The sequence below is a fragment of the Carassius gibelio genome, chromosome B4 (assembly GCF_023724105.1).
Source record: "Carassius gibelio isolate Cgi1373 ecotype wild population from Czech Republic chromosome B4, carGib1.2-hapl.c, whole genome shotgun sequence".
Classification (NCBI taxonomy): Eukaryota; Metazoa; Chordata; class Actinopteri; order Cypriniformes; family Cyprinidae; genus Carassius; species Carassius gibelio.
The window spans coordinates 11,083,082-11,103,667 of NC_068399.1; the positions used below are offsets into that span (position 1 = coordinate 11,083,082).

The window sequence follows — 20,586 nt, forward strand, 5'->3', positions numbered from 1 at the left end:
TGATATCTGGCATTGTGCTCCTCCCATAAGCGGCATGGAGGGCTCGCTGGTAAGACGTTGCGAGCCGCAGCTCTCGTCGAACACTGCACGGGCTCTCCAGGTCGCTCTGCATTTTCTTCCCAACACGCATATTTTGGGGGGCAACTAAATTTTATCTCTCTGGCTGCTGTCCTATGGCTTTAAGCTTCTTTTGGGGAGTTATTTGGGTTCGGGCTATGCTCCGGGCCCGGACCCCTCCCCCAGGACAGCACGCCAAAATATGCCTACTATTTGCCTTCAGATTAGATGTAAGGGTGAACTCGTGAAATGTGGTTTTATTAACAAAGTTCGGGAGAAGCACGATCAGATAATCATCCAATTTGGTACAGGTGCATCTCGTTTAGCTAATCATCTTATAGCACGCACGCGTATATATATCCAGTCTTCCTACCTCCTGTCCCACGACAGTTTTTCGGCAACCCTCCTCCACCCCAACTCCTCACTTCTAATCTATTTATCCCAAATTGGGATAGGGGGAGTTATTTGGGTTCGGGCTATGCTCCGGGCCCGGACCCCTCCCCCAGGACAGCACGCCAAAATATGCCTACTATTTGCCTTCAGATTAGATGTAAGGGTGAACTCGTGAAATATATACAGTACAGACCAAAAGTTTGGACACACCTACTCATTCAAAGAGTTTTCTTTATTTTCATGACTATGAAAATTGTAGATTCACACTGAAGGCATCAAAACTATGAATTAACACATGTGGAATTATATATTAAATCATATACATAACAAAAAAGTGTGAAACAACTGAAAATATGTCATATTCTAGGTTCTTCAAAGTAGCCACCTTTTGCTTTGATTACTGCTTTGCACACTCTTGGCATTCTCTTGATGAGCTTCAAGAGCTAGTCAGCTGAAATGGTCTTCCAACAGTCTTGAAGCAGTTCCCAGAGAGATGCTTAGCACTTGTTGGCCCTTTTGCTTTCTGTCTGCGGTCCAGCTCACCCCTAAACCATCTCGATTGGGTTCAGGTCCGGTGATTGTGGAGGCCAGCCCATTTAGCTTGTCCACCTACTGTAATAACAGTTGCTCCATTATAAGACAACCAACACTTCATGACTGTTTTAGCACATGTACATTGTATTATTCTTGATTATAATCATTAGTCTAAATATGTTTTAACAATTATTTTTGTTTTTGTTTTTACAAAAGGGGTTCAGTTGAACACCTCATTCAAGCTATGTTGACCTTCAGGTCAGGGAACTACAATACCCAACATACACCTCAGGCTTCAAACATGGCAGTCGTGGATGCGTATCCCAAAATACTCATACTGTTAATGGCAGTGCTCTAAATCATTGGAAATCTGATTAAACGCATGCTCAAACTTTATACAAACCCCTTTTTTGTGATCCCATTTACTGATGCAAAGTCCGATTCACTTCTGAAAAATGATTAATTTGAATAGTTCGTTTCAATTAACCGATTCATAGGCTCCTTAAGTCATCTCACAGTTATGTCTCAAAAAATATTGGCGGTTATTGTCTTTTGTTCATTTAAGTTATTGATGTTTGTGGTCACAGTTTTATGCACCGATCCTTTGTCGTTTGTTTAGCTTAAATATCAAGTCAAGTCACCTTTATTTATATAGTGCTTTAAACAAAATACATTGCGTCAAAGCAACTGAACAACATTCATTAGGAAAACAGTGGGTCAATAATGCAAATGACAGTTAAAGGCAGTTCATCATTGAATTCAGTGATCTCATCTCTCATAAAATATTCCATCGAAAGACACTAAATTAAAAAATGAAAATAGGCATAGTACGCGAAGTACACCTTAAATTTCTAGAGTTGTGAGATATAAACCGCAATGTTTTTCATAGCGTTACACTTTGAAACCAGAATATGTTTCCATGAATTTGTTTACCACAGTTTCACCATTCTTATCTTATTTCCCACCTAGTTCTAACGTTTTGGTCTTATGCTTAGGACCTTATACATTGTGTTTCCTAGTTCTTTGCTGTCTCTTTGTTCATACAGGTCAATATTTCAGCGAATTTGGCTATTATAATATTGCTTTAAATCTCATCTTCATCGAGACATATTCCTATTTTTTTACTCCACTCTCATTTTTACATGATGCAGAAGAGAGTGACATCCGTCTCCAGCAGTATCACCATGCTTGCCAGTGTCGCCAAATGATTTTGGATGGCTCCTGAAAATGTGGGTGGGATAATTAGAAAACATGTCACCATTGTGGCACTTATGACAGAAGCGTACAGCTAATGTAAGGATTACTTAAAGGAAAGAACTAATAAAAGGAAAAAAAAGAAAAGAAAAAGGAGAAATTACACAAAGGCAACCAACAATAAGAATTTCAGTTTGAATGCAGAATATGATCATTTATTATTGTAATTGAATTCTAGCCGGATGTAAAAAATGAAAGGTGTATATATATATATATATATATATATATATATATATATAGTGTTTTTTTTTTTTTTTTCTGTAGCACTTTGAGATTGCTAACTCAATGTAAATTGCATTTACAACTTTTACAATTATTATTAATTCATATCAGGACAAGTGGGAACCCTAGTGTTAAAACCCTCCCGTTGTCCAACATAACGTCACGTGAGAATAACTTACTCCAGTTAGCTCAGTCATGTTGTAACTAGGATACCTGCTGAAAAAAAAAAAAAAATTCATGGACCGTTTGAATCAATTAGTTATTAAAGTTAAACAGCTAACGGTAAGCCCTGCTAATCTATGATTACCTTGACTAATTACAGAAATGTGCACACATAAATAGTAAAGTTTGTCCCATTACTGGTTTTATAAACTTTACAAATACCAAATTTGTCTTAACAGTGATATTGATATGCAAAATTATAGCGAAACTCTCGTCATTACTAACATTACTACTATTAGCAAATGATGTGAGAGAATTTTCAAAAATGTGAACGGTTGTAACTATATCCGCTGGAAAAAAAATCATGGACCGTTTGAATCACTAAGTCATTAAAGTTAAACGGTTAAACGGTTAGCCCTGCTAATCTATGATAACCTTGACTAATTACAGAAATGTGCATATATAGCAATGTTTGTCCCATCAATGGTTTTATAAACTAGTATAAAATAGTGACATGAAAAATTATAGCGAAACTCTAACTAACATTAAGTTACTACTATTAGCAAATGCTGTGAGAGAACTTTCAACATTTCCGGCACTTGCTAACAAAATGTGAACTGTGTCATGCGATAAACGTTTATTTGAAAGTATATATTATAATTATATTAAAATAACATGGGTGTAAGTGGTGCAAACATGCATGCTGCCCACCTTCTCCATTCAGCCCGGAATAGAAGAGACACGACGACAGCGCTTTCAATTCAAAACAGATCGGTTATGTCAAGGGACTTCCCAGCGCACATTTTAATACAATATTTCACTGTAATAATACTGTTTACTGCTGTGAAATACTTATTTTTTTACACTGTGTTGCTGTGATATTACAGACCTTGTTATGATATAACAGTAGGTTTTAGATAGCAAGATTTTCTGTAAAATAAGAGTTAAATGCTGTAAAATCCAAGGATACTGTAGTTTTTTACAGGTATTCATTGGGATATTACAGGGAAACTTAATTACAACAAGTTACTGTAAAACAATACTGTTAATTATTGTGAAATGCTGGTAATTTTTAACAGTGTATTAATTTTAGGTTAAACTCAAATCTGACTCCATTTTATTATTATTTAATCTGACTCCATTTTAGTATGACCTTGAATTTAGGTTGAAATGCAAATTGGTTGTATGCCTTTTTAATTAGTATTCTTCTGACATTTATTCTAGTTAACTCCTACTTTTATATTAACTTGTTCATTCGGGTGCTCATGTTGCTAACAAGGATACAACATAATCTACTAGAGTCAATAATTACAGAGTAAAACAGAATAAAATCAAATGTAACAATTTATTATCAGTCAGGTAAATATGTGTTCTGCCAATTACATATCCAATTGAAACCTATCAAATCATAGCATTAGAAAACATAGAATTGTCAAAGATTAATGAAAGTAAAATATGCATACCTGACCTTAGAAAATACATAGTATGAAGTGATGAGACACACCACACTATGGGCTTTCTGGCTACAGAATCGCCCTGATCCTTTTGCTGCAATCCTTTAAATACCTCAGACCAAGACAAACATCCCCCGAGATGAAGACAGAAACTAACAATTGGAATTTGATTAGGTCAGGTCCAAGACCAGGGTAGTTTACACCTCAATGGGAACAGAGGATAATTTACATGGAAGACCCTGGAAAAGGGCACTCCCATTACAGTAATCAAAATATCTCTTTACTCTTAGGATTTGTATTATCTTTTAATCTACTTTTCTAAGGTTGAGACCATTGTACCAGTCGCCCTGAGACAATTCAAATGACACCAAACATGACTGTAAATATCACTTGCATTAATGCAGAATATTATACTATTGGCAATTCTGAGTGAAACTAAGTGGAGGGAGTGTGATGGTGAGGTGTGAACTGCTAGGTGTGGTGCATCTTCGATGGCACCGTTACTTATGATGGAGGGTATTCAAGAGAGTGTTCAAATGTTAATTATCAGGAAAGTCCTTTGTTTTCTTAGAGAGAAGTCGTCCAGACGGTCCGGCTCCAGTCTTACACTGGTGTTACCTTACTTCTTTAGCGATATTAAAGGTGTTTATGAAATATATATATATTTTTTTTTCAGCACATGCAGTCAGAGGTACATAAAATTAACGATGATCTAACTAATATGGTGATTATGTTTTATTTATTTTAATCAGGTTTGTTAAAAGTGTGACTGAATGATGTTAGTTCAATTGCACAAGCATGTATTTGCTATAACAATGAAAATATTTGAAAAAAAGGTTTTAAACAAGCAATAATACAATCCTTTAAAGCTTAACTCTTAAGTGCAGCAGAATTCAATTAATTTAAAATGATCATTATGCCACATATGACAGATTTTATTTAATGTGAAAGAAAAAAAAAAGAGTATCACCAGTGACACAACAAATCAAAAAAGTGACATACAGAACATATACAAATGACTCATTTCATAAGAACTGAAATCAGAGTTAGAAAAATATAATAGACAACATTTTAACTTAACATTTTAACTTCATTAGAAAACACCTAAAATGTACAACAAAGTACATTACCTAGTAAGTACAAAACCATGACATAAAAAATAGTCACAATTGGATAAAAAAAAAAATTCTCACTCATTTAACCCTAGCTTGAGTGTGTGTGTGTGTGAGAGATAGAGAGAGTGTGTGTGAGAGAGAGAGAGAGAGAGAGAATGTGTATGTGTGTGAGAAAGTGTGTGTGTGAGAGAGTGTGTGTGTGTTTGTGTGTGTGTGAGAGTGAGCGAGTGAGTGAGTGTGTGTGTGTGTGTGTGTGTGAGAGAGAGAGAGAGAGAGAGAGAGAGAGAGAGAGAGTGAGTGTGTTTGTGAGTGAGTGTGTATGTGGAGGTACTGTATGCTATGCACTTTTATATCTGTTTCACCATTTATTTCTGTATTTTTAACAGTTCAGTTTGTACCTTGAGTGCTGGGTGATCTATCTGGTGACTATGGGGGGGGGGGGGGGGGGGTCAATGCTCATGCTCTGACTCTTTGCCTGCATCTTTGATGACGGACCCTCCATGCCTTTCGCTCATATCTCTTCTCCCTTTCACCTAAATCACTTACTCTCTTTCTTTTTTGTGTGTCAATGTCACGGACATAGCTCTGTTTCCTTTTCTGCAAATACTCTGCTCTGCGTTCAGGATCAGCATCCCTTCGCTTTCTGTATAGTCGCTGTTTCTCAGCTGCGCTCAGTTTAGCCATACCCTCAATTTAGAAATACATGACCAAAGGAGGATTAACAATGACAAAGAAAAGTTAGAATCACAATTTTAGTGCTATTTTATGCAAAATAACTAAATGAATAGCTTTGAACAAAGTTTATCTATAAAAGGGAGTCACTGGTGTTACTGATCTTCACTGGTGTTACCCATAAGGAAGGTGACACCAGTGACAGTAACACCAGTGACAATTTTCATGAAAACTGCATTTTACAAAATGGCTGCTGCAAGGTATCAAACCACATGTTGTCAATCATGGTATACTCACTAAATTAAGTAGTTTAATCCATTTGTATTCTAGTTTTTTACAATGCTTAAACAATAAAAGAGGTCATACCAGTGACTTCAACTAAAAGCTTCATATGAAATCATGAGATAAATGAGAAGATTTCTGATAATTGAAAAGAGACAGTGGGCTTACCATTGGCTTATCTTCATAGATCTCCAGGAAATTGGAAGAAGAAAGTCGAGTGATGTCATCAGTGTGATTGTTATTTCAAAATAAGAGCTTTTTTGTTAAACGGTAACACCAGTGACAACTCCAGGGGACCACTACTTTCATTATATATTTTATAATATTTATTAAGCATTTTGTTTTTTAATGTAATTTACATCATATATTTGATAGTTATGGACACATGGTTGTATTTTAAATGGAAGAAAACACTGTTTTTGACCTCAAAATAAAGCATTTTCCCTCTGTACATGACTGTGGGGACGAGCACTTCTGTGGTGCTTGGAATTCTAATTAATAAAAATCAAATATTGCCACATTGATGGCTCAAGAAAGTGTAATTGTTCAAATAACATATTGTTTCATTTTAAAATATAAAAAAATTGTAAACCTAAAGTGTTTTTCAAGTGTAATATTTCTGTAAAGGCTAGGGACAGAAAAATGGACATTTCCGTAGAATGACCCATATATATATATATATATATATATATATATATATATATATATATATATATATATATATATATATATATATATATATCACACTGTTGTTGCATCAAAATGTGAAGTAAACAGGCAGGACACAACAGAAACATTAATTTTCTAAAAAAAATAAAAAAATAACTTAACTTACATCAGTCTCAAAAGAATGAAGTTATCTTGTCTCTGGATTTCAACATCTAAAAAAACAAACATTATTTTAGTCTTAGTAAAAATAAAGATAACTTGATGTTATTCTGAAGTTTACTCTCCATAAACTGAACACCTCCTCCTCGCCTAACCTGATTTTACCAAGTGAGACATGTTCCTGGGACAACATCGTTGTTGACCCTGGAACAACATTGTGATTAACCAATCAGATTTGAAGAACCAGTTTATAGATTTTGTGAAGTTTATGCTTAAAATCAGTGTTTGGTGCTTGTACATCAGTGTCATTCATCTATCATTTCCTCCGATTTTAGGGATTACTCATGGTTAAGGTTAGGTTTAGTTGTAGGGATATGGTTAAGAATATATTTTTGGAGTAAAATGTTGTTCCAGGGTCAACAAAATATGTTGACCTAGGAACACATCGGACTTGGCAAAATCAGGACGTGCCCTCCTCCTCATCCTCACACAGGTCTGTGACTCCTCAAAGAAACGGCTTCTGTGTCTTTAACTCTCGGCGCGAGGACAATGAAGACACGAGCTCGACAAGTCTGAAATATTACATGTAATAAGTATATTAACATAATTTTAACAGTTACCACTTCAACAGCCTCAAAGTAATTATGCTAGTCTTTACTACACAATGCCGTTTCCTTTAGGAGACAAACATACATTCAGTTTAACCGCAAAAAAAGACAAATTAACATGAGCGTAACCGTGACCATAACTGTCTATTAACGCCTCAAAGTAAAGATAATGTAAAATCTTATGTAAATGACAAAATATATTCACGGACGTTATATTAAAAGTACATATTTTGTTCAGTAACGTTACATGAGGCAGTTAAGACCGCCGTGTCTGAGGCATCCGTATTTATATATATGTCACACCCAGGGGCGGCTATGCTTTGACTAAGCCACACCCCTTCTCAACTTCCACCTCGAGGAGGTCCCCAAAGCCAACCCAATGGCCAAACAACACGAGAACAAGTAAGTGATAAAACAATCTTTATTTAAATATTTAAAAATAGCTTGGGGAATAGGGAAAGGGCAATTAAAACTAAACTCCGACTCGGCCCTCCAGATGGGCTATGGCCGGGAAGAGGTCAGGGAGCAAGGGGGCCACGGGGATCCGGGGCGTGGGACTCGGGGCCCGGCCAGAGTCTTAGGTATCCGTAGCGCCCTCCTTCTTCCTCCTCTTCGCTGAATACAACTCACGGTAAGTACTGGTTCACACAGTTCGTTCTCGGGGTGCTCACTCTCTTTCTCTTCCTCCACAGGCAACGGCTGGGACGCAAAGGCACAGTTAATTCGACTTGGTTTTGCTCTCACCTCTTCGCTGATTGCAGCTCACAGTAAGTACTGGTTCACACAGTTCGTTCCTTGGGTGCTCACTCACTTTCTCTTTCTCCACAGGCAGCGGCGTAAGTACAGGTTTCCTCGGTCTCTCCTCGTGTTACCCACTCTCTCTCCTTTTCTCTCCACAGGTATCAACTTGGGCACTATAGCACAGTTAGTTTGCTTTGAATGGCTCTCACCTCTGGGCTGGACACAGCGTACTGTAAGTACAGGTTTCGCTCCATTTCTCCTCGCGTTATCCACTCGCTCTCCTCCTCTCTACAGGTATCAACTTGGACACAAAACACAGTTACTCTGCTTTGGATGGCTTTCACCTCTTCGCTGATTGCAGCTCACAGTAAGTACTGGTTCACACAGTTCGTTCCTTGGGTGCTCACTCGCTTTCTCCACAGGCAGCGGCGTAAGTACAGTTTCCTCGGTCTCTCCTCGTGTTACCCACTCTCTCTCCTTTTCTCTCCACAGGTATCAACTTGGGCACTATAGCACAGTTAGTTTGCTTTGAATGGCTCTCACCTCTGGGCTGGACACAACGTACCGTAAGTACAGGGTTCGCTCTATTCCTCCTCGTGTTATTCACGCTCTCTCCTTTTCTCTCCACAGGTATCAACTTGGTCACAATAGCACAGTTAGTTTGCTTTGAATGGCTCTCACCTCTGGGCTGGACACAGCGTACTGTAAGTACAGGTTTCGCTCTATTTCTCCTCACGTTATCCACTCTCTCTCCTCCTCTCTACAGGTATCAACTTGGACACAAAACACAGTTACTCTGCTTTGGATGGCTTTCACCTCTGGGCTGGACACAACGTACCGTAAGTACAGGGTTCGCTCTATTCCTCCTCGTGTTATTCACTCTCTTTCCTTTTCTCTCCACAGGTATCAGATTGGACACAAAGCACAGTTAGTTTGCTTTGAATAGCTCCCACCTCTGGGCTGAACACAGCGTACCGTGCTATCTCCGGAGATCTGAAGCACGCTCACAACATATACTGTATTGAACTAGGCTAGAACCAGCAGTCTCCTTGTCCTCCCGCGACAGAGTGCGTGAAGGCGGGGGTTTATCTGACAGGACACACGGCAATACACAGCAACCCACAGCAATATACAGCACCACGTCAAAATTTTAGGTTTTCACAGCACGAAGACTCACCCACCACACTCAGTGTACGAAAAGGACACCCGTCTTCCTTCACTTCGCTTGGTTCGGATCTGGCGATGGAATATGCGGCCTAGCTAGTGATGTCGTCGTTGTGACTACTTCAATACGTATTCCTTCGGCTCTCCCACCACGCTATATTAGGGGTAGGGCCGCCCTCCTCCTCCTGGGGAGATCTACACAACGCCAGGTCAATATACAGGGCACTTTCGGCTTGCTCTAAGTATTCACATCAATGCCGCTTCCAATCCCCTTTTTCACGTCGTCTCAATTCACCGTATAATCCGTTCACTTCTCAACCTTTAAGGTTCGCGATGTCTTCACAATCATACAATTCGAGAGAGAGAGAGAGAGAGAGAGAGAGAGAGAGAGAGAGAGAGAGAGAGAGAGAGAGAGAGAGAGAGAGAGAGAGAGAGAGAGAGAGAGAGAGAGAGAGAGAGAGAGAGAGAGAGAGAGAGAGAGAGAGAGAGAGAGAGAGAGACCAGCAGCGCACCAAGACAGGCACGACACAGTGCTTCACACACACCAGAAACAGCTCCCAGACTGTGAAATAACTTGGCCTTAAGTACTGCCTTGTCCAGCGTATCCTCCAATCACCAACCGCTGTCCCTAACTAGGCACAGGTGCATCGAATTCCCTGATTTTCCCTCTTACGGCGCTACCAGGACGTTCCGGTGTTCTGTTTTTCCGGTCCGGGCGGAAACACTTCCGGGCGGAACCAAACTTCCCGAATTTTGGTTCCGCCCCTAAAGATCGTCACCTTGTGACATATATTCAAAATGCAATAAATCCATTGAATCATTATGAAAGTTATTTTTCATATCGAAATTGATGAAAATACATAGCATAGTAAGTTGATACACATATTGCAGCCTTTTAACTTGGTCATTTCTAATCTTATATATACGTAGGCACTGGACTAAAAACGCAGCCAATCTGTCATTGCTCCTAAAATGAATTCAACGGGTCATCTTGTTAATGCTATAAATTACAGCAATAAAAGAAAATTTCATCATGAATAAGAACTTGAAAAACAATATCATACTAATTCCTAAATGACATTTCCCTTACATTCGACTTCCAAAAGTGCATTAATCTTTGCCATGCTACATTCATTTAGTTGACGGCTCTGTGTATTAAATGCATCTGAATAATTTCCATCTGAAAGCTGCCGTTACTGTCTGGAGTACGTGGATGGTGTGCTGTGATAGGTTGAGCGGATATATCGAATTCTACAAAAAAGGGACACAGGCATTTGTCGTCTTCAAAGAGACTTACAGTTGGGGAATACGTCAAGCGATTCATCTTAAATAAGTGCTTGTCATACCAAGTTTCAAGTATTGTTCAAATAAGTACAAGCTAGACAGAGACAGATGAAAGTCAGATAGTGACAAAAGAGGTGAGTTTTCAGCTGTCACTTGAGAAATGTCAGGTAATCAGCATTCCAGATAGAGGTTGGAAGATCATTTATATCTCAGACTTCAGGAGGAAATGTAGATTCGTAAGAGTGAGTGGAAGTAAGCAAATACTGAGCCTGAGGCTGTTCTAACTTGATGCAAGCAGTAACCAGTGCAAGAGAGTTGTGACGTGGGCTATTTCGGGTTAGTAAAGACCAGACGTGCTGCTGCAATCTGAATCATTTGTAAATGTTAGACTGTGCATGATGGAAAGCCAGCCTGAAGAGCACTGTATTCCAGTTGTCCAGCCTAGAAATGACAAGGGCTTTGACAAGAATTTGTGCAGCATGCTCCGTTAGGAAGGCCCTGATCTTTCTGATGTTGCAATGCAATGCAAACCTGGAAGATCTAGCAGTTTTTGCAATGTTGTCTTTGAAAGTCAGCTGTTCATCAAAGATAACAGCAAGATTCCTGACTGGACTTGATGGGTTAATTGTTGATGAACCAAACTATACGGTTAAGTCATGCCGTAGATTTGGAGCGGCTAAAAAAGACAAGAAGTTCAGTCTGCGCCAGGTTGAGATTTCCGTCAGGCAGCCTGGGATTCGTGTAGTTACCATTGGATCATCTGTTTGAAATGAGAGATAGAGCTTTATGTCAACAGTGTAGCAATGGTAGGAGAAACCATGTGCCTGTATGATGGGCTCCAGTAATGTAGTATATATGGATAAGAGGAAGGGTCCAAGAACTGATCCTCAGAGCTTCAGTGACTGACAGTAGCGAAAATCTCAGTTGAATGGCCCCTCCAGAAGCCTGACTGGTTAGGATCCATTTGGTGGTTCTGTGTAAGAAATAATGATACCTGGTAAAAAACAACTGATTCAAATGTTTTTACTCTGAAAGGCAGAAGAGAGACAGGTCTGAAGCTATCTGCAAATGAAGTGTTTAATGTAGGATTTTTGAGCAGTGGGGTTACTCAAGCCTGCTTGAATCCGCACGTCCTGATTTTGCCAAGTCCGATGTGTTCCTAGGTCAACATATTTTGTTGACCCTGGAACAACATTTTACTCCAAAAATATATTCTTAACCATTTCCCTATACCTAAACCTAACCTTAACCATGAGTAATCCCTAAAATCAGAGGAAATGATAGATGAATGACACTGATGTACAAGCACCAAACACTGATTTTAAGCATAAACTTCACAAAATCTATAAACTGGTTCTTCAAATCTGATTGGTTAATCACAATGTCGTTCCAGGGTCAACAACGATGTTGTCCCAGGAACATGTCTCACTTGGTAAAATCAGGTTAGGCCTTGAATCCAGTGTGGAATGTGCCTGTGAGAAGAGATGTGTTGATGATGATGTGTGAGTGGTGGTAAAAGTGTAGGGGAGATTGCTTGGAGAAGGTCTGAAGGGATTGGGTCTAGTAGGTATGTTGTAGGATGGCTGGAGAGAAGACGTTTGAATACTTCTGCCTCGGTGAGGGGACAGAAGGAGAAAGGGGAAGATTTAGGAGTGGATGCTGTTGGTTTGAGTTTGTGTGTGTGTGTGGAGCTGAGAACTGACTACTGATTGTTCTAATTTTGTCTGTGAATAATGTGGCAAAATCATCAGCTGTTATAGACATGGTGGGAGGTGGTGGAGGGAGACAGAGTAGAGGATTGAATGTTTTGACGGTTAGGTGTGTCTGTAAGCTCTGCTGATCTTGATATGCAAATATGAAGATTTGGCAGTATGGACTTTAGCAGAGAAAGATGCATTAACCAATCAAAGATGAATTAACCCTCTGGAGTCAATACCAATGTATATGCATTATGAGCCATCTTCACCTGATATCCCCGAAAATAACTTAAATTACACTTTCAGTTTTGATTGTACAGATAAGAGCAATGCATCAATCAAATCTGTAAATGGGGTATACTTTTATTTGTATCTAAACATAATAACAAAACTTTGTGCATTTATAAAAAAAAAAGAAAACAAACAAGGTACACTGTCTGCAGCCTTGGTCTGCGGTGATCTTAATTTACCAAAAATTACCAAGAATACCAAAGAAAACAAGGCAGTAAGGTCTGCTGAGGTTTACCTCAGGATTTGATTTTTGGATTTCATCAGAAAAAAGAATGAAACGCTTAATCCAGCAGAGATTATACACACAAGTAAGTCTTTTTTTTGGTCATATATATATATATATATATATATATATATATATATATATATATATATATATATATATATATATATATATATATATACTTGTATTAGGTTTCACATAATGTGTACACATTTTACTAGTTAGACTTTTTCAAAACTATAATTCCTGACTAAATGTATAATTAAGTGAAAGATTATGAAGTTTAATTTACATCATCTAAATGTTTTACTGTAATACTAGTATCAGTGACCATCACAATAATGTTAATAAAGGTTGTTTATCATTTAGTTTATTTAAGAGCTCATAAACAATATACACTTTGGACATGCTAGTTATGTGATGTTCATTTATATATATATATATATATTGTCACGGGGTGGAAGGAACACACGACAAGGAGAGCTCAAAATAAATACCCCGGAGGGTGGATTTATTAAGAAGAGTGCCGTCAAGGTGAGTAGTGAGCGTGCTGAGTGTTCTTGTGCTCTCCGTGCAAGTGTCCCGGTGCTGGGTGCTCGTCTGTGCAGTTTCTCGTGGGCGCTGATCGGTCACACACTGGGGTCTACAGAGAGAGGAGTAAACACAGGTTAGATCTCAGCCGCATTGGAGATATCACCTGCACCGCCTCGATCTTCTTTTCTTGAGGTTTGATCAGCACCCGGCCCACCTGGAATCCCAGATACTTCGCTTCGGACAGGGCCTGGTGACATTTTCGGGGATTGGCGGTTAGTCCAGCACTCCGGAGTTCTCCTGGCATCCTCCGTAGATGGTCCAAATGGTCCTCCCACCGCTCCAAATGGATGACTACGTCGTCTAGGTAATCGGCGGCATACTGCTGGTGAGGCCGCAATAGGACGTCCATCAGCCTCTGAAACGTTGCGGGTACCCCGTGAAGGCCGAAGGGAAGGGCCCGGTATTGCCAGTGTCCACTGGGTGTGGAAAACGCTGCCTTGGGCTTGGCTTCCTCCGTTAGTGGTACTTGCCAATATCCTTTGGTGAGGTCCAAGGTGGATATAAAACGGGCACTTTCCAAGCGGTCGAGTAGTTCATCCATCCGGGGCACTGGATACCCGTTGAACTCTGATACTTCATTGAGGCTGCGGAAGTCGTTACAAAACCGGAGGGTGCCATCGGGTTTTGGGACCAGGACGATTGGGCTGGACCATGGGCTGCGGGAAGGTTCAATTACCCCCAACTTCAGCATGTGTTGAATCTCTTCCTCAATAGTGTGCCGGCGAGCCTCTGGGATCCGGTAGGACCGCTGTCTAATGATGACTCCTGGTGGTGTCTTGATGTCATGCTGGATGGTACTGGTCCGCCCCGGGGAGGTCGGAGAACACATCGGAGAACTGACCGACCAGGTGTTGCAACTCCGGCCGACAGATCCGGGTTCCTATCCACCGCTTGAGCAGGTTAATATGATACAACTGTGTAGGGTTTCGTCTTTCAGGTTGGCGTACACGATAGGTCACCGGTCCCACCTATTCCATGACCGTGTAGGGCCCTTGCCAGGTGGCCAGAAACTTACACGCCCTGGCCAATGGAACTGGTCACGAATGCAATGCACAGTGTTTGCTGCCCCCAGGTGGCCAGCCATGGGGTGTGTGTGGGCCAGCTGCAGAACCACCTCCGTTTTTGATCGGGGCACTACCAGTAACCGTTTCAATATGTTTACATTTATTCCACAACACACACAAACACAAAAAAATGCTGAAATGATTAAAATAACCCCATTCAAAAGTTTGGGAACCATTGGCTCTTAATACTGTGTGCTGTTACCCGGATGACCCATGACCCATGACTGTCTTTCTGTTTTGTGATGTGTGCATGAGTCCCTTGTTTGTGAATCTCAAATTATTTTGTGGGATAATTAAATCTATTCTAAATAAACTACAAACATAAATATATACATACTTTCTTGTAGCTCTTCCCTCTCAGTCACACACCTGACTGAAAGGCTCACTATGCAGCTCATTATGTGGGGCTTTGTCTTCTCAGGTGTAAATCATGTGACTGTGGCAGGGGAGGCGTGGTTTAGCGAGGTCTGCGACAGGAGAGAGGGTGAAGAGATCAGCGGTGGTAAGTGGGTTAAGTGAGAGACAAGTGACACCTGCTTCTCATTTCAGTGATGGGCGTGGGGAAGCAGTATTTAAGCCAGCCGCTATCCAGAAACGAGAGAGAGACCTGAGAACTCGTGGGAGGAAGAAGCAGTGGGAACGAGAGAAGCCAAGAATATCAAAGTGAATGTTGATTATTGATGCGCATGTGGCACGAGTTTGTTTTCTTTTCCTTTTTGATTTTGAGTAAATAAAATTCCCACAAGCCTCAGTACGCCGACCCTGGTCTCCTTCCTTTTTCTGCCATACAAACATTGTTACACTGGTTGCCAGAACCCGGGAAGGAAGGAGAATGACGCCGCCATGCAAACCCCATCAGGATCATCGGGAACGCCGTTTGCAGAGCTCATTACATCGCTCGCGGGCCTGCATCAGGAACAACATCAAGCCCTGCTGGAGCTGCGAGCCGACCACAAACATCAGTTTCAGGCAATGATGCAGGTCCAGCGGGAGGACCGCGAGCTGTTCCGGAGCTTGCTGGACCGGGAGGTTCGGACGAGGTCAGCCTCCCCCAGTTCCAGCCCTGCTGCCCACATGCCTCTGACGAAGATGGGGCCAACGGATGATCCGGAAGCATTCCTCTATCTATTTGAGAGGACGGCCGAGGCGTGTGGGTGGCCAGAGGACAGCTGGCCGGTCAGGATAATTCCTCTGCTGTCCGGGGAGGCCCAGAAGGCTGCTCAACAACTGCCCGTCCAGAACCTCCTGGTATATGCAGACTTAAAAAGAGCAGTGCTCCAAAGGGTCAGCCTCAGCCCCAAGCAGCACCGTCAACGCTTCCGGTCGCTAGAACTGACTGAAGCGGGCCGGCCCTTTGTCTTAGCTCAGCAGCTCCGGGACTTGTGCTGCAAATGGCTGTTGGCCGGAGGAAGCGACACCGAGACCATTATCAACACCGTGGTGCTGGAGCAGTTCATCTCAAGACTCCCGAAGAGGACTGCTCAGTGGGTCCAGTGCCACCGGCCGGCGTCGCTGGATCTGGCCATCCAACTGGCGGAGGATCAGCTGGCGGCGTGTTCCGGGGTCGGCGAACCCCTTCCATCTGTCTCTCTCTCTCTTCCCCCCTCTCTCTCCCCTCTTTCTCCAAAGCCTGTCCCTCTACCCAGGTCTCGGTTCGCGGAGCCACCGAGGGCCGCACCCCGCTGGAGAACAGGGGCAGAGTCGGCAGCTATGTCCCGGGGTCCTACTAGAGGAATGGGGCCGCTGCACGGGGAGGGACTGGTTGAGTTACCTGCTGCTTCCCCACGTCAATCACCTGACCTGAGGACTCGTGGGAGGAAGCAGCAGTCAGAACGAGAGAAGCCAAGAATATCAAAGTGAATGTTGATCATTGATGCGCATGTGGCGCGAGTTTGTTTTCTTTTCCTTTTTGATTTTGAGTAAATAAAATTCCCACGAGCCGCAGTACGCCGACCCTGGTCTCCTTCCTTCTCTGCCATATGAACATTGTTACAGTGACAATGTTTGTATCTATTGTTTTCTGTGATTGAGTAAACAAGATTATTTTCACATTATTTTGAAGAAAAAATTCTAGACTACAAGCTCCAGGTTTGACAGTCTTTTGAATAAATATTCTTTATGTGTTTTATGACCTTATTTTCGTGACTTCAAAATTTAAGTTTTTCACTAACCATGCATAACCGTTGTTTTCTCATAAACAAATCATGTACATACATGCTATTTACTAGGGCTGTGCAAAAAATCAACTGCGATTTTCATGCGCATCTCATCAGTAAAGACGCTCCTGTAATTAGAAGTATATCTCCAGCAGTGTGTTCAGATCAGGGTTGCCAGGTTTTCAAAACAAATCCTGCCCAGTTGCTTCTCAAAACTAGTCCAATCGCGTTTCCAGGAGGTTCCCCGATAAAAATTCCTTCCCAGGGTTAAAATATACATTTTCTTTTGGCATGGTTGCCTTGGTATAATTTGCATTTTAGGGGCTAAATATCACGTTATTGGTATTGTCGCTTCGATCCAAAGACATGAAAAACAAGCACAGACTTGGCAACACTGGTTGGCATTCACTGACAATCTACACAAAATCATTTTTAAAATTGCAGGGGAATCTTTGACGATTTTGAAAACGATTTTGTGTTATATAGTTGTCGGTAGACTACGGCTCTGTGTAGTAACTGCCACTCCACCTGAACCAGTGTTGCCAAGTCTGCGGTTGTTTTTCATGTCCACGGTTTGAAGCAACTCCAAAACCAAATAACGTGATATTTAGCGCATTTCACCAAGGCAACCCTTCCAAATACGTATATTTTAACCCCGGGAAGCAATTTTTATCGGGTAACGTCCAGGAAATGCACTCAGGCTAGTTTTGGAATAGTTTTGAGAAGCAACTGGGCAGGATATTGTTGTGAAAACCTGGCAACCCTGATCTGAACACACGCGCTGGAGATATACTTCTAATTACAGGAGCATGTTTACTGATGACATGCGCATGAATATCACATTTGATTTTTTGCACAGCCCTAGTATTTACATATTATTGTAGCCCAGTTTGTACTGAATAAAGTGTTTTCAGATTTTACCCACTAATATGTTTAGAAGCAACATAAAAATGCACAAAAGTCAGGGCATGTCAACACTTCTCCAGGCCCCCAAAACCCCCTAGACCTCAGAGGGTTAAATAATTTGCCACTGATGATTCAAACGTGAGTTTTGAGCAGTTTGGAGTAGGCTTGTTGATTCTAAGATCACAAATGCATACATGCTTTTATGTTTACTGTTTATGTATTTGCTGGAAGACCATACAATAACAATGTTATTTTGAATTGATGCACTTTTATTTTTACTGATTAACTAAAAGACAAACATCCTTACAATCAGAGCAGTTCAAGTACAATCACATTTTCTTTTTGTTTACCTGCTCTAGGTGCACCGCCCTTATTATTTTTAACCAGCCAACCAAAGGGAAGAGAGGTCAGAAGTCACAACATTTACAAAATTGAATTATACTATATTTCTTAAATAAAAAAAATACATATTAATACACATTTACATGGTACAATACGCAACGCAACGCTTAAAAAGACAGTATAAGCCATTATATCAGTAATTATGTCCCTACTGGATGCAACAATTGTCTCGTTTGTAATAGGTTTTATTTGATTTTGTCCTGTCACACCAGTTCTTACTGGGACACGCATCACAGTAGGGTGAGGGGCATAACATTTTCGTCACATGCTCGAGGCACTCGGCCAATTACAACGCACTGGCTAGCCAATCAGCGTATACCTCGCTTAAAAAAATAAAACAATTATTAAATAAAAAATAATTAACTTTGTATGCCAATTACAGTACATCCTGATATTGTCATGAGTTCAGGCCCTGTGTTTGTCCCTCTCACCACCAGAGATCACCATTTCGTGTCCTTCCGGACTCCATTAACCAAATTTCATACACCTGTTTACTCATTACACCCTGAGCTCTTCCCCATTGTCACAGACTATATATTATTATCTCACTCACCACTCTGCCTGGCTGCATTAATTGTTAATGTAGTTGTAATTGTATTTTACTTACATTTTTGTTTGTAGGTCATGAATGCAAGCAATTTCTGTTTTTCAAAACTGTTTTGCTTTATCTGTTTTTGCTTATTAAATCTTCTTTCATCTGCACTTGGAACCAGACCCTGTTTTGAAACAATGCTTTCTTACCAGACCATGCCAGAGATTGCAATAAATACAGCATTCACACTGATAGATGATCATACAGTCAGTATTCACATGCTGATGGCTGGTAATCATAAATATGCACCATATAGTCAATAATCACACACTATACATACACACCGCATTAACACTGATAGCCATCATTGTGCTGGAACAAGTTTGATTTAAACAGATTTTATGTTTAATATTTAATTTTATTAGAGATTTAATTGTTTATTGATTACAATTCATTAATAACAGTAATTCTCCTATTCAATTTATTAATGTTAAGAGCACCATCTAGTGGCAAGTTTGATGTTATGTTTAATTTGGATTTCTGGTGTTCATGTGAATCAGGAAGTAGTGAGTGCTCCATGCGGGCAGCTGGAAAGATGGATCTCTTTAGTTGCCATATATTTCTGTTATCTGTAACCTAGCAACAGCATCGCTTGTAAGTATTTATCTGATTCATAAGCCAGCAAGCTAGAATAAGGCTTCAACTTCTTAACTCAAACAGATTCACTTCATAAAGTAGACAAGGCTAGCTGGAAGTAAAGTAAGTCTAGAGACATTTCAGTTAATAAGATAAATGTGTCTTCCCCTGTATATTTAAACACCCATAAAGATGAAAAAAAAAAAAAAAAAAAAACCTGAGGATGCGGAAAGACTTTGTCCTATTCACAAAATACTTCTCTTACTTACGAAATGCTGTTCCTTCCATGAGAAGCTTTTGGAAGAATGTTTGGCATTTTTAAAAGAACAGATAATCTGTTTCAAGTGTTGCCACAACACACACAGATAAGAACTGTAGATTTGTGACTAAATGTTCTGAGTGTGGAAATGAGAAACATATTTCTGCACTACACCCTGGCCCAGGTCTGAAAGCTCAAGGAGTGGTCTCCTCACCACAGGGTGGCGGGGAGGAGATTTCCACACCACTAACAGAAGTGGAAGCTCATTGCACTGAACCATCCAGAGCAACAAGTCATTAGCTCGCTCTGAGTTCTTTGATGCCTTCAAAGAAAATGCCCCAGCTTCTCCATATACCCTGAGAACTTGTTTGGAGTGACAGAAATCATTGGTTGAAAAGCATCAGGGTACCAAATCAAGTCAATAGATGGAAAAGTAATCATCTCCCTACCCAGTTTGTTAGAGTGTAACAACATTCCTGGCAATAGGGAAGAGATTCCCACACCCAGTGCGGCTTTCCATCACTCTCATCTGGAGCCTATAGCTCCATTCATACCAGAGATGAAGGCAGATGTTCCCATCATGATTCTTCTCGGTCGTGAAATTATCAGAGTCCATAAAGTGTCCAGGTACATGGTCCTCACGACGCTAATTAAGCACAGAAGCTTGACCTTGGTGATAGTTGGCAATTTTTGTCTGAATGGGATTCACAAGTCAACAGCTGTGAGTAAATTTTTCACAAAAGAACAACATTCCTCCATCTTTGATCCCTGCCCAAATGTTTTTCGTGTGAAAGAGAGAAACAGTAATGGCCAAAGAAATAACAGTGCAATGTGTTCTATGGAACAACTTGTCTAAAATCACAAACTTGACCAAACTTGGTTACTTGTAATGTCAACAAATTTGCCCCATTTATTGATGACTTGTCGTTTCTTCACATTACTGAACAAGAGCTGAAAAAAAATGAAAGCAACAGCTGGGTAACTCCGTTGTCTTCCAGAGCTCCAAAGTGTAGACTCCCTAACAACAGATGTCAAGCCATTAAAAGACATAATCTA

The 20,586-nt window shown here is 40.6% G+C and overlaps 2 long non-coding RNA genes across 2 annotated transcripts; both read right to left on the reverse strand.

The window, feature by feature from the left end:
• Nucleotides 1–681: 681 nt before the first annotated feature.
• Nucleotides 682–4,442, reverse strand: LOC127956957 (uncharacterized). Its single transcript, XR_008153672.1, has 3 exons — nt 3,334–4,442; nt 2,640–2,676; nt 682–2,205 (listed from the first exon to the last, which is right to left on the reverse strand). It is a non-coding gene; the product is annotated as an uncharacterized LOC127956957 (long non-coding RNA).
• A 3,546-nt stretch (nt 4,443–7,988) lies between these two features.
• Nucleotides 7,989–10,120, reverse strand: LOC127956959 (uncharacterized). Its single transcript, XR_008153674.1, has 2 exons — nt 8,667–10,120; nt 7,989–8,325 (listed from the first exon to the last, which is right to left on the reverse strand). It is a non-coding gene; the product is annotated as an uncharacterized LOC127956959 (long non-coding RNA).
• Between the last annotated feature and the right edge of the window lie 10,466 nt (nt 10,121–20,586).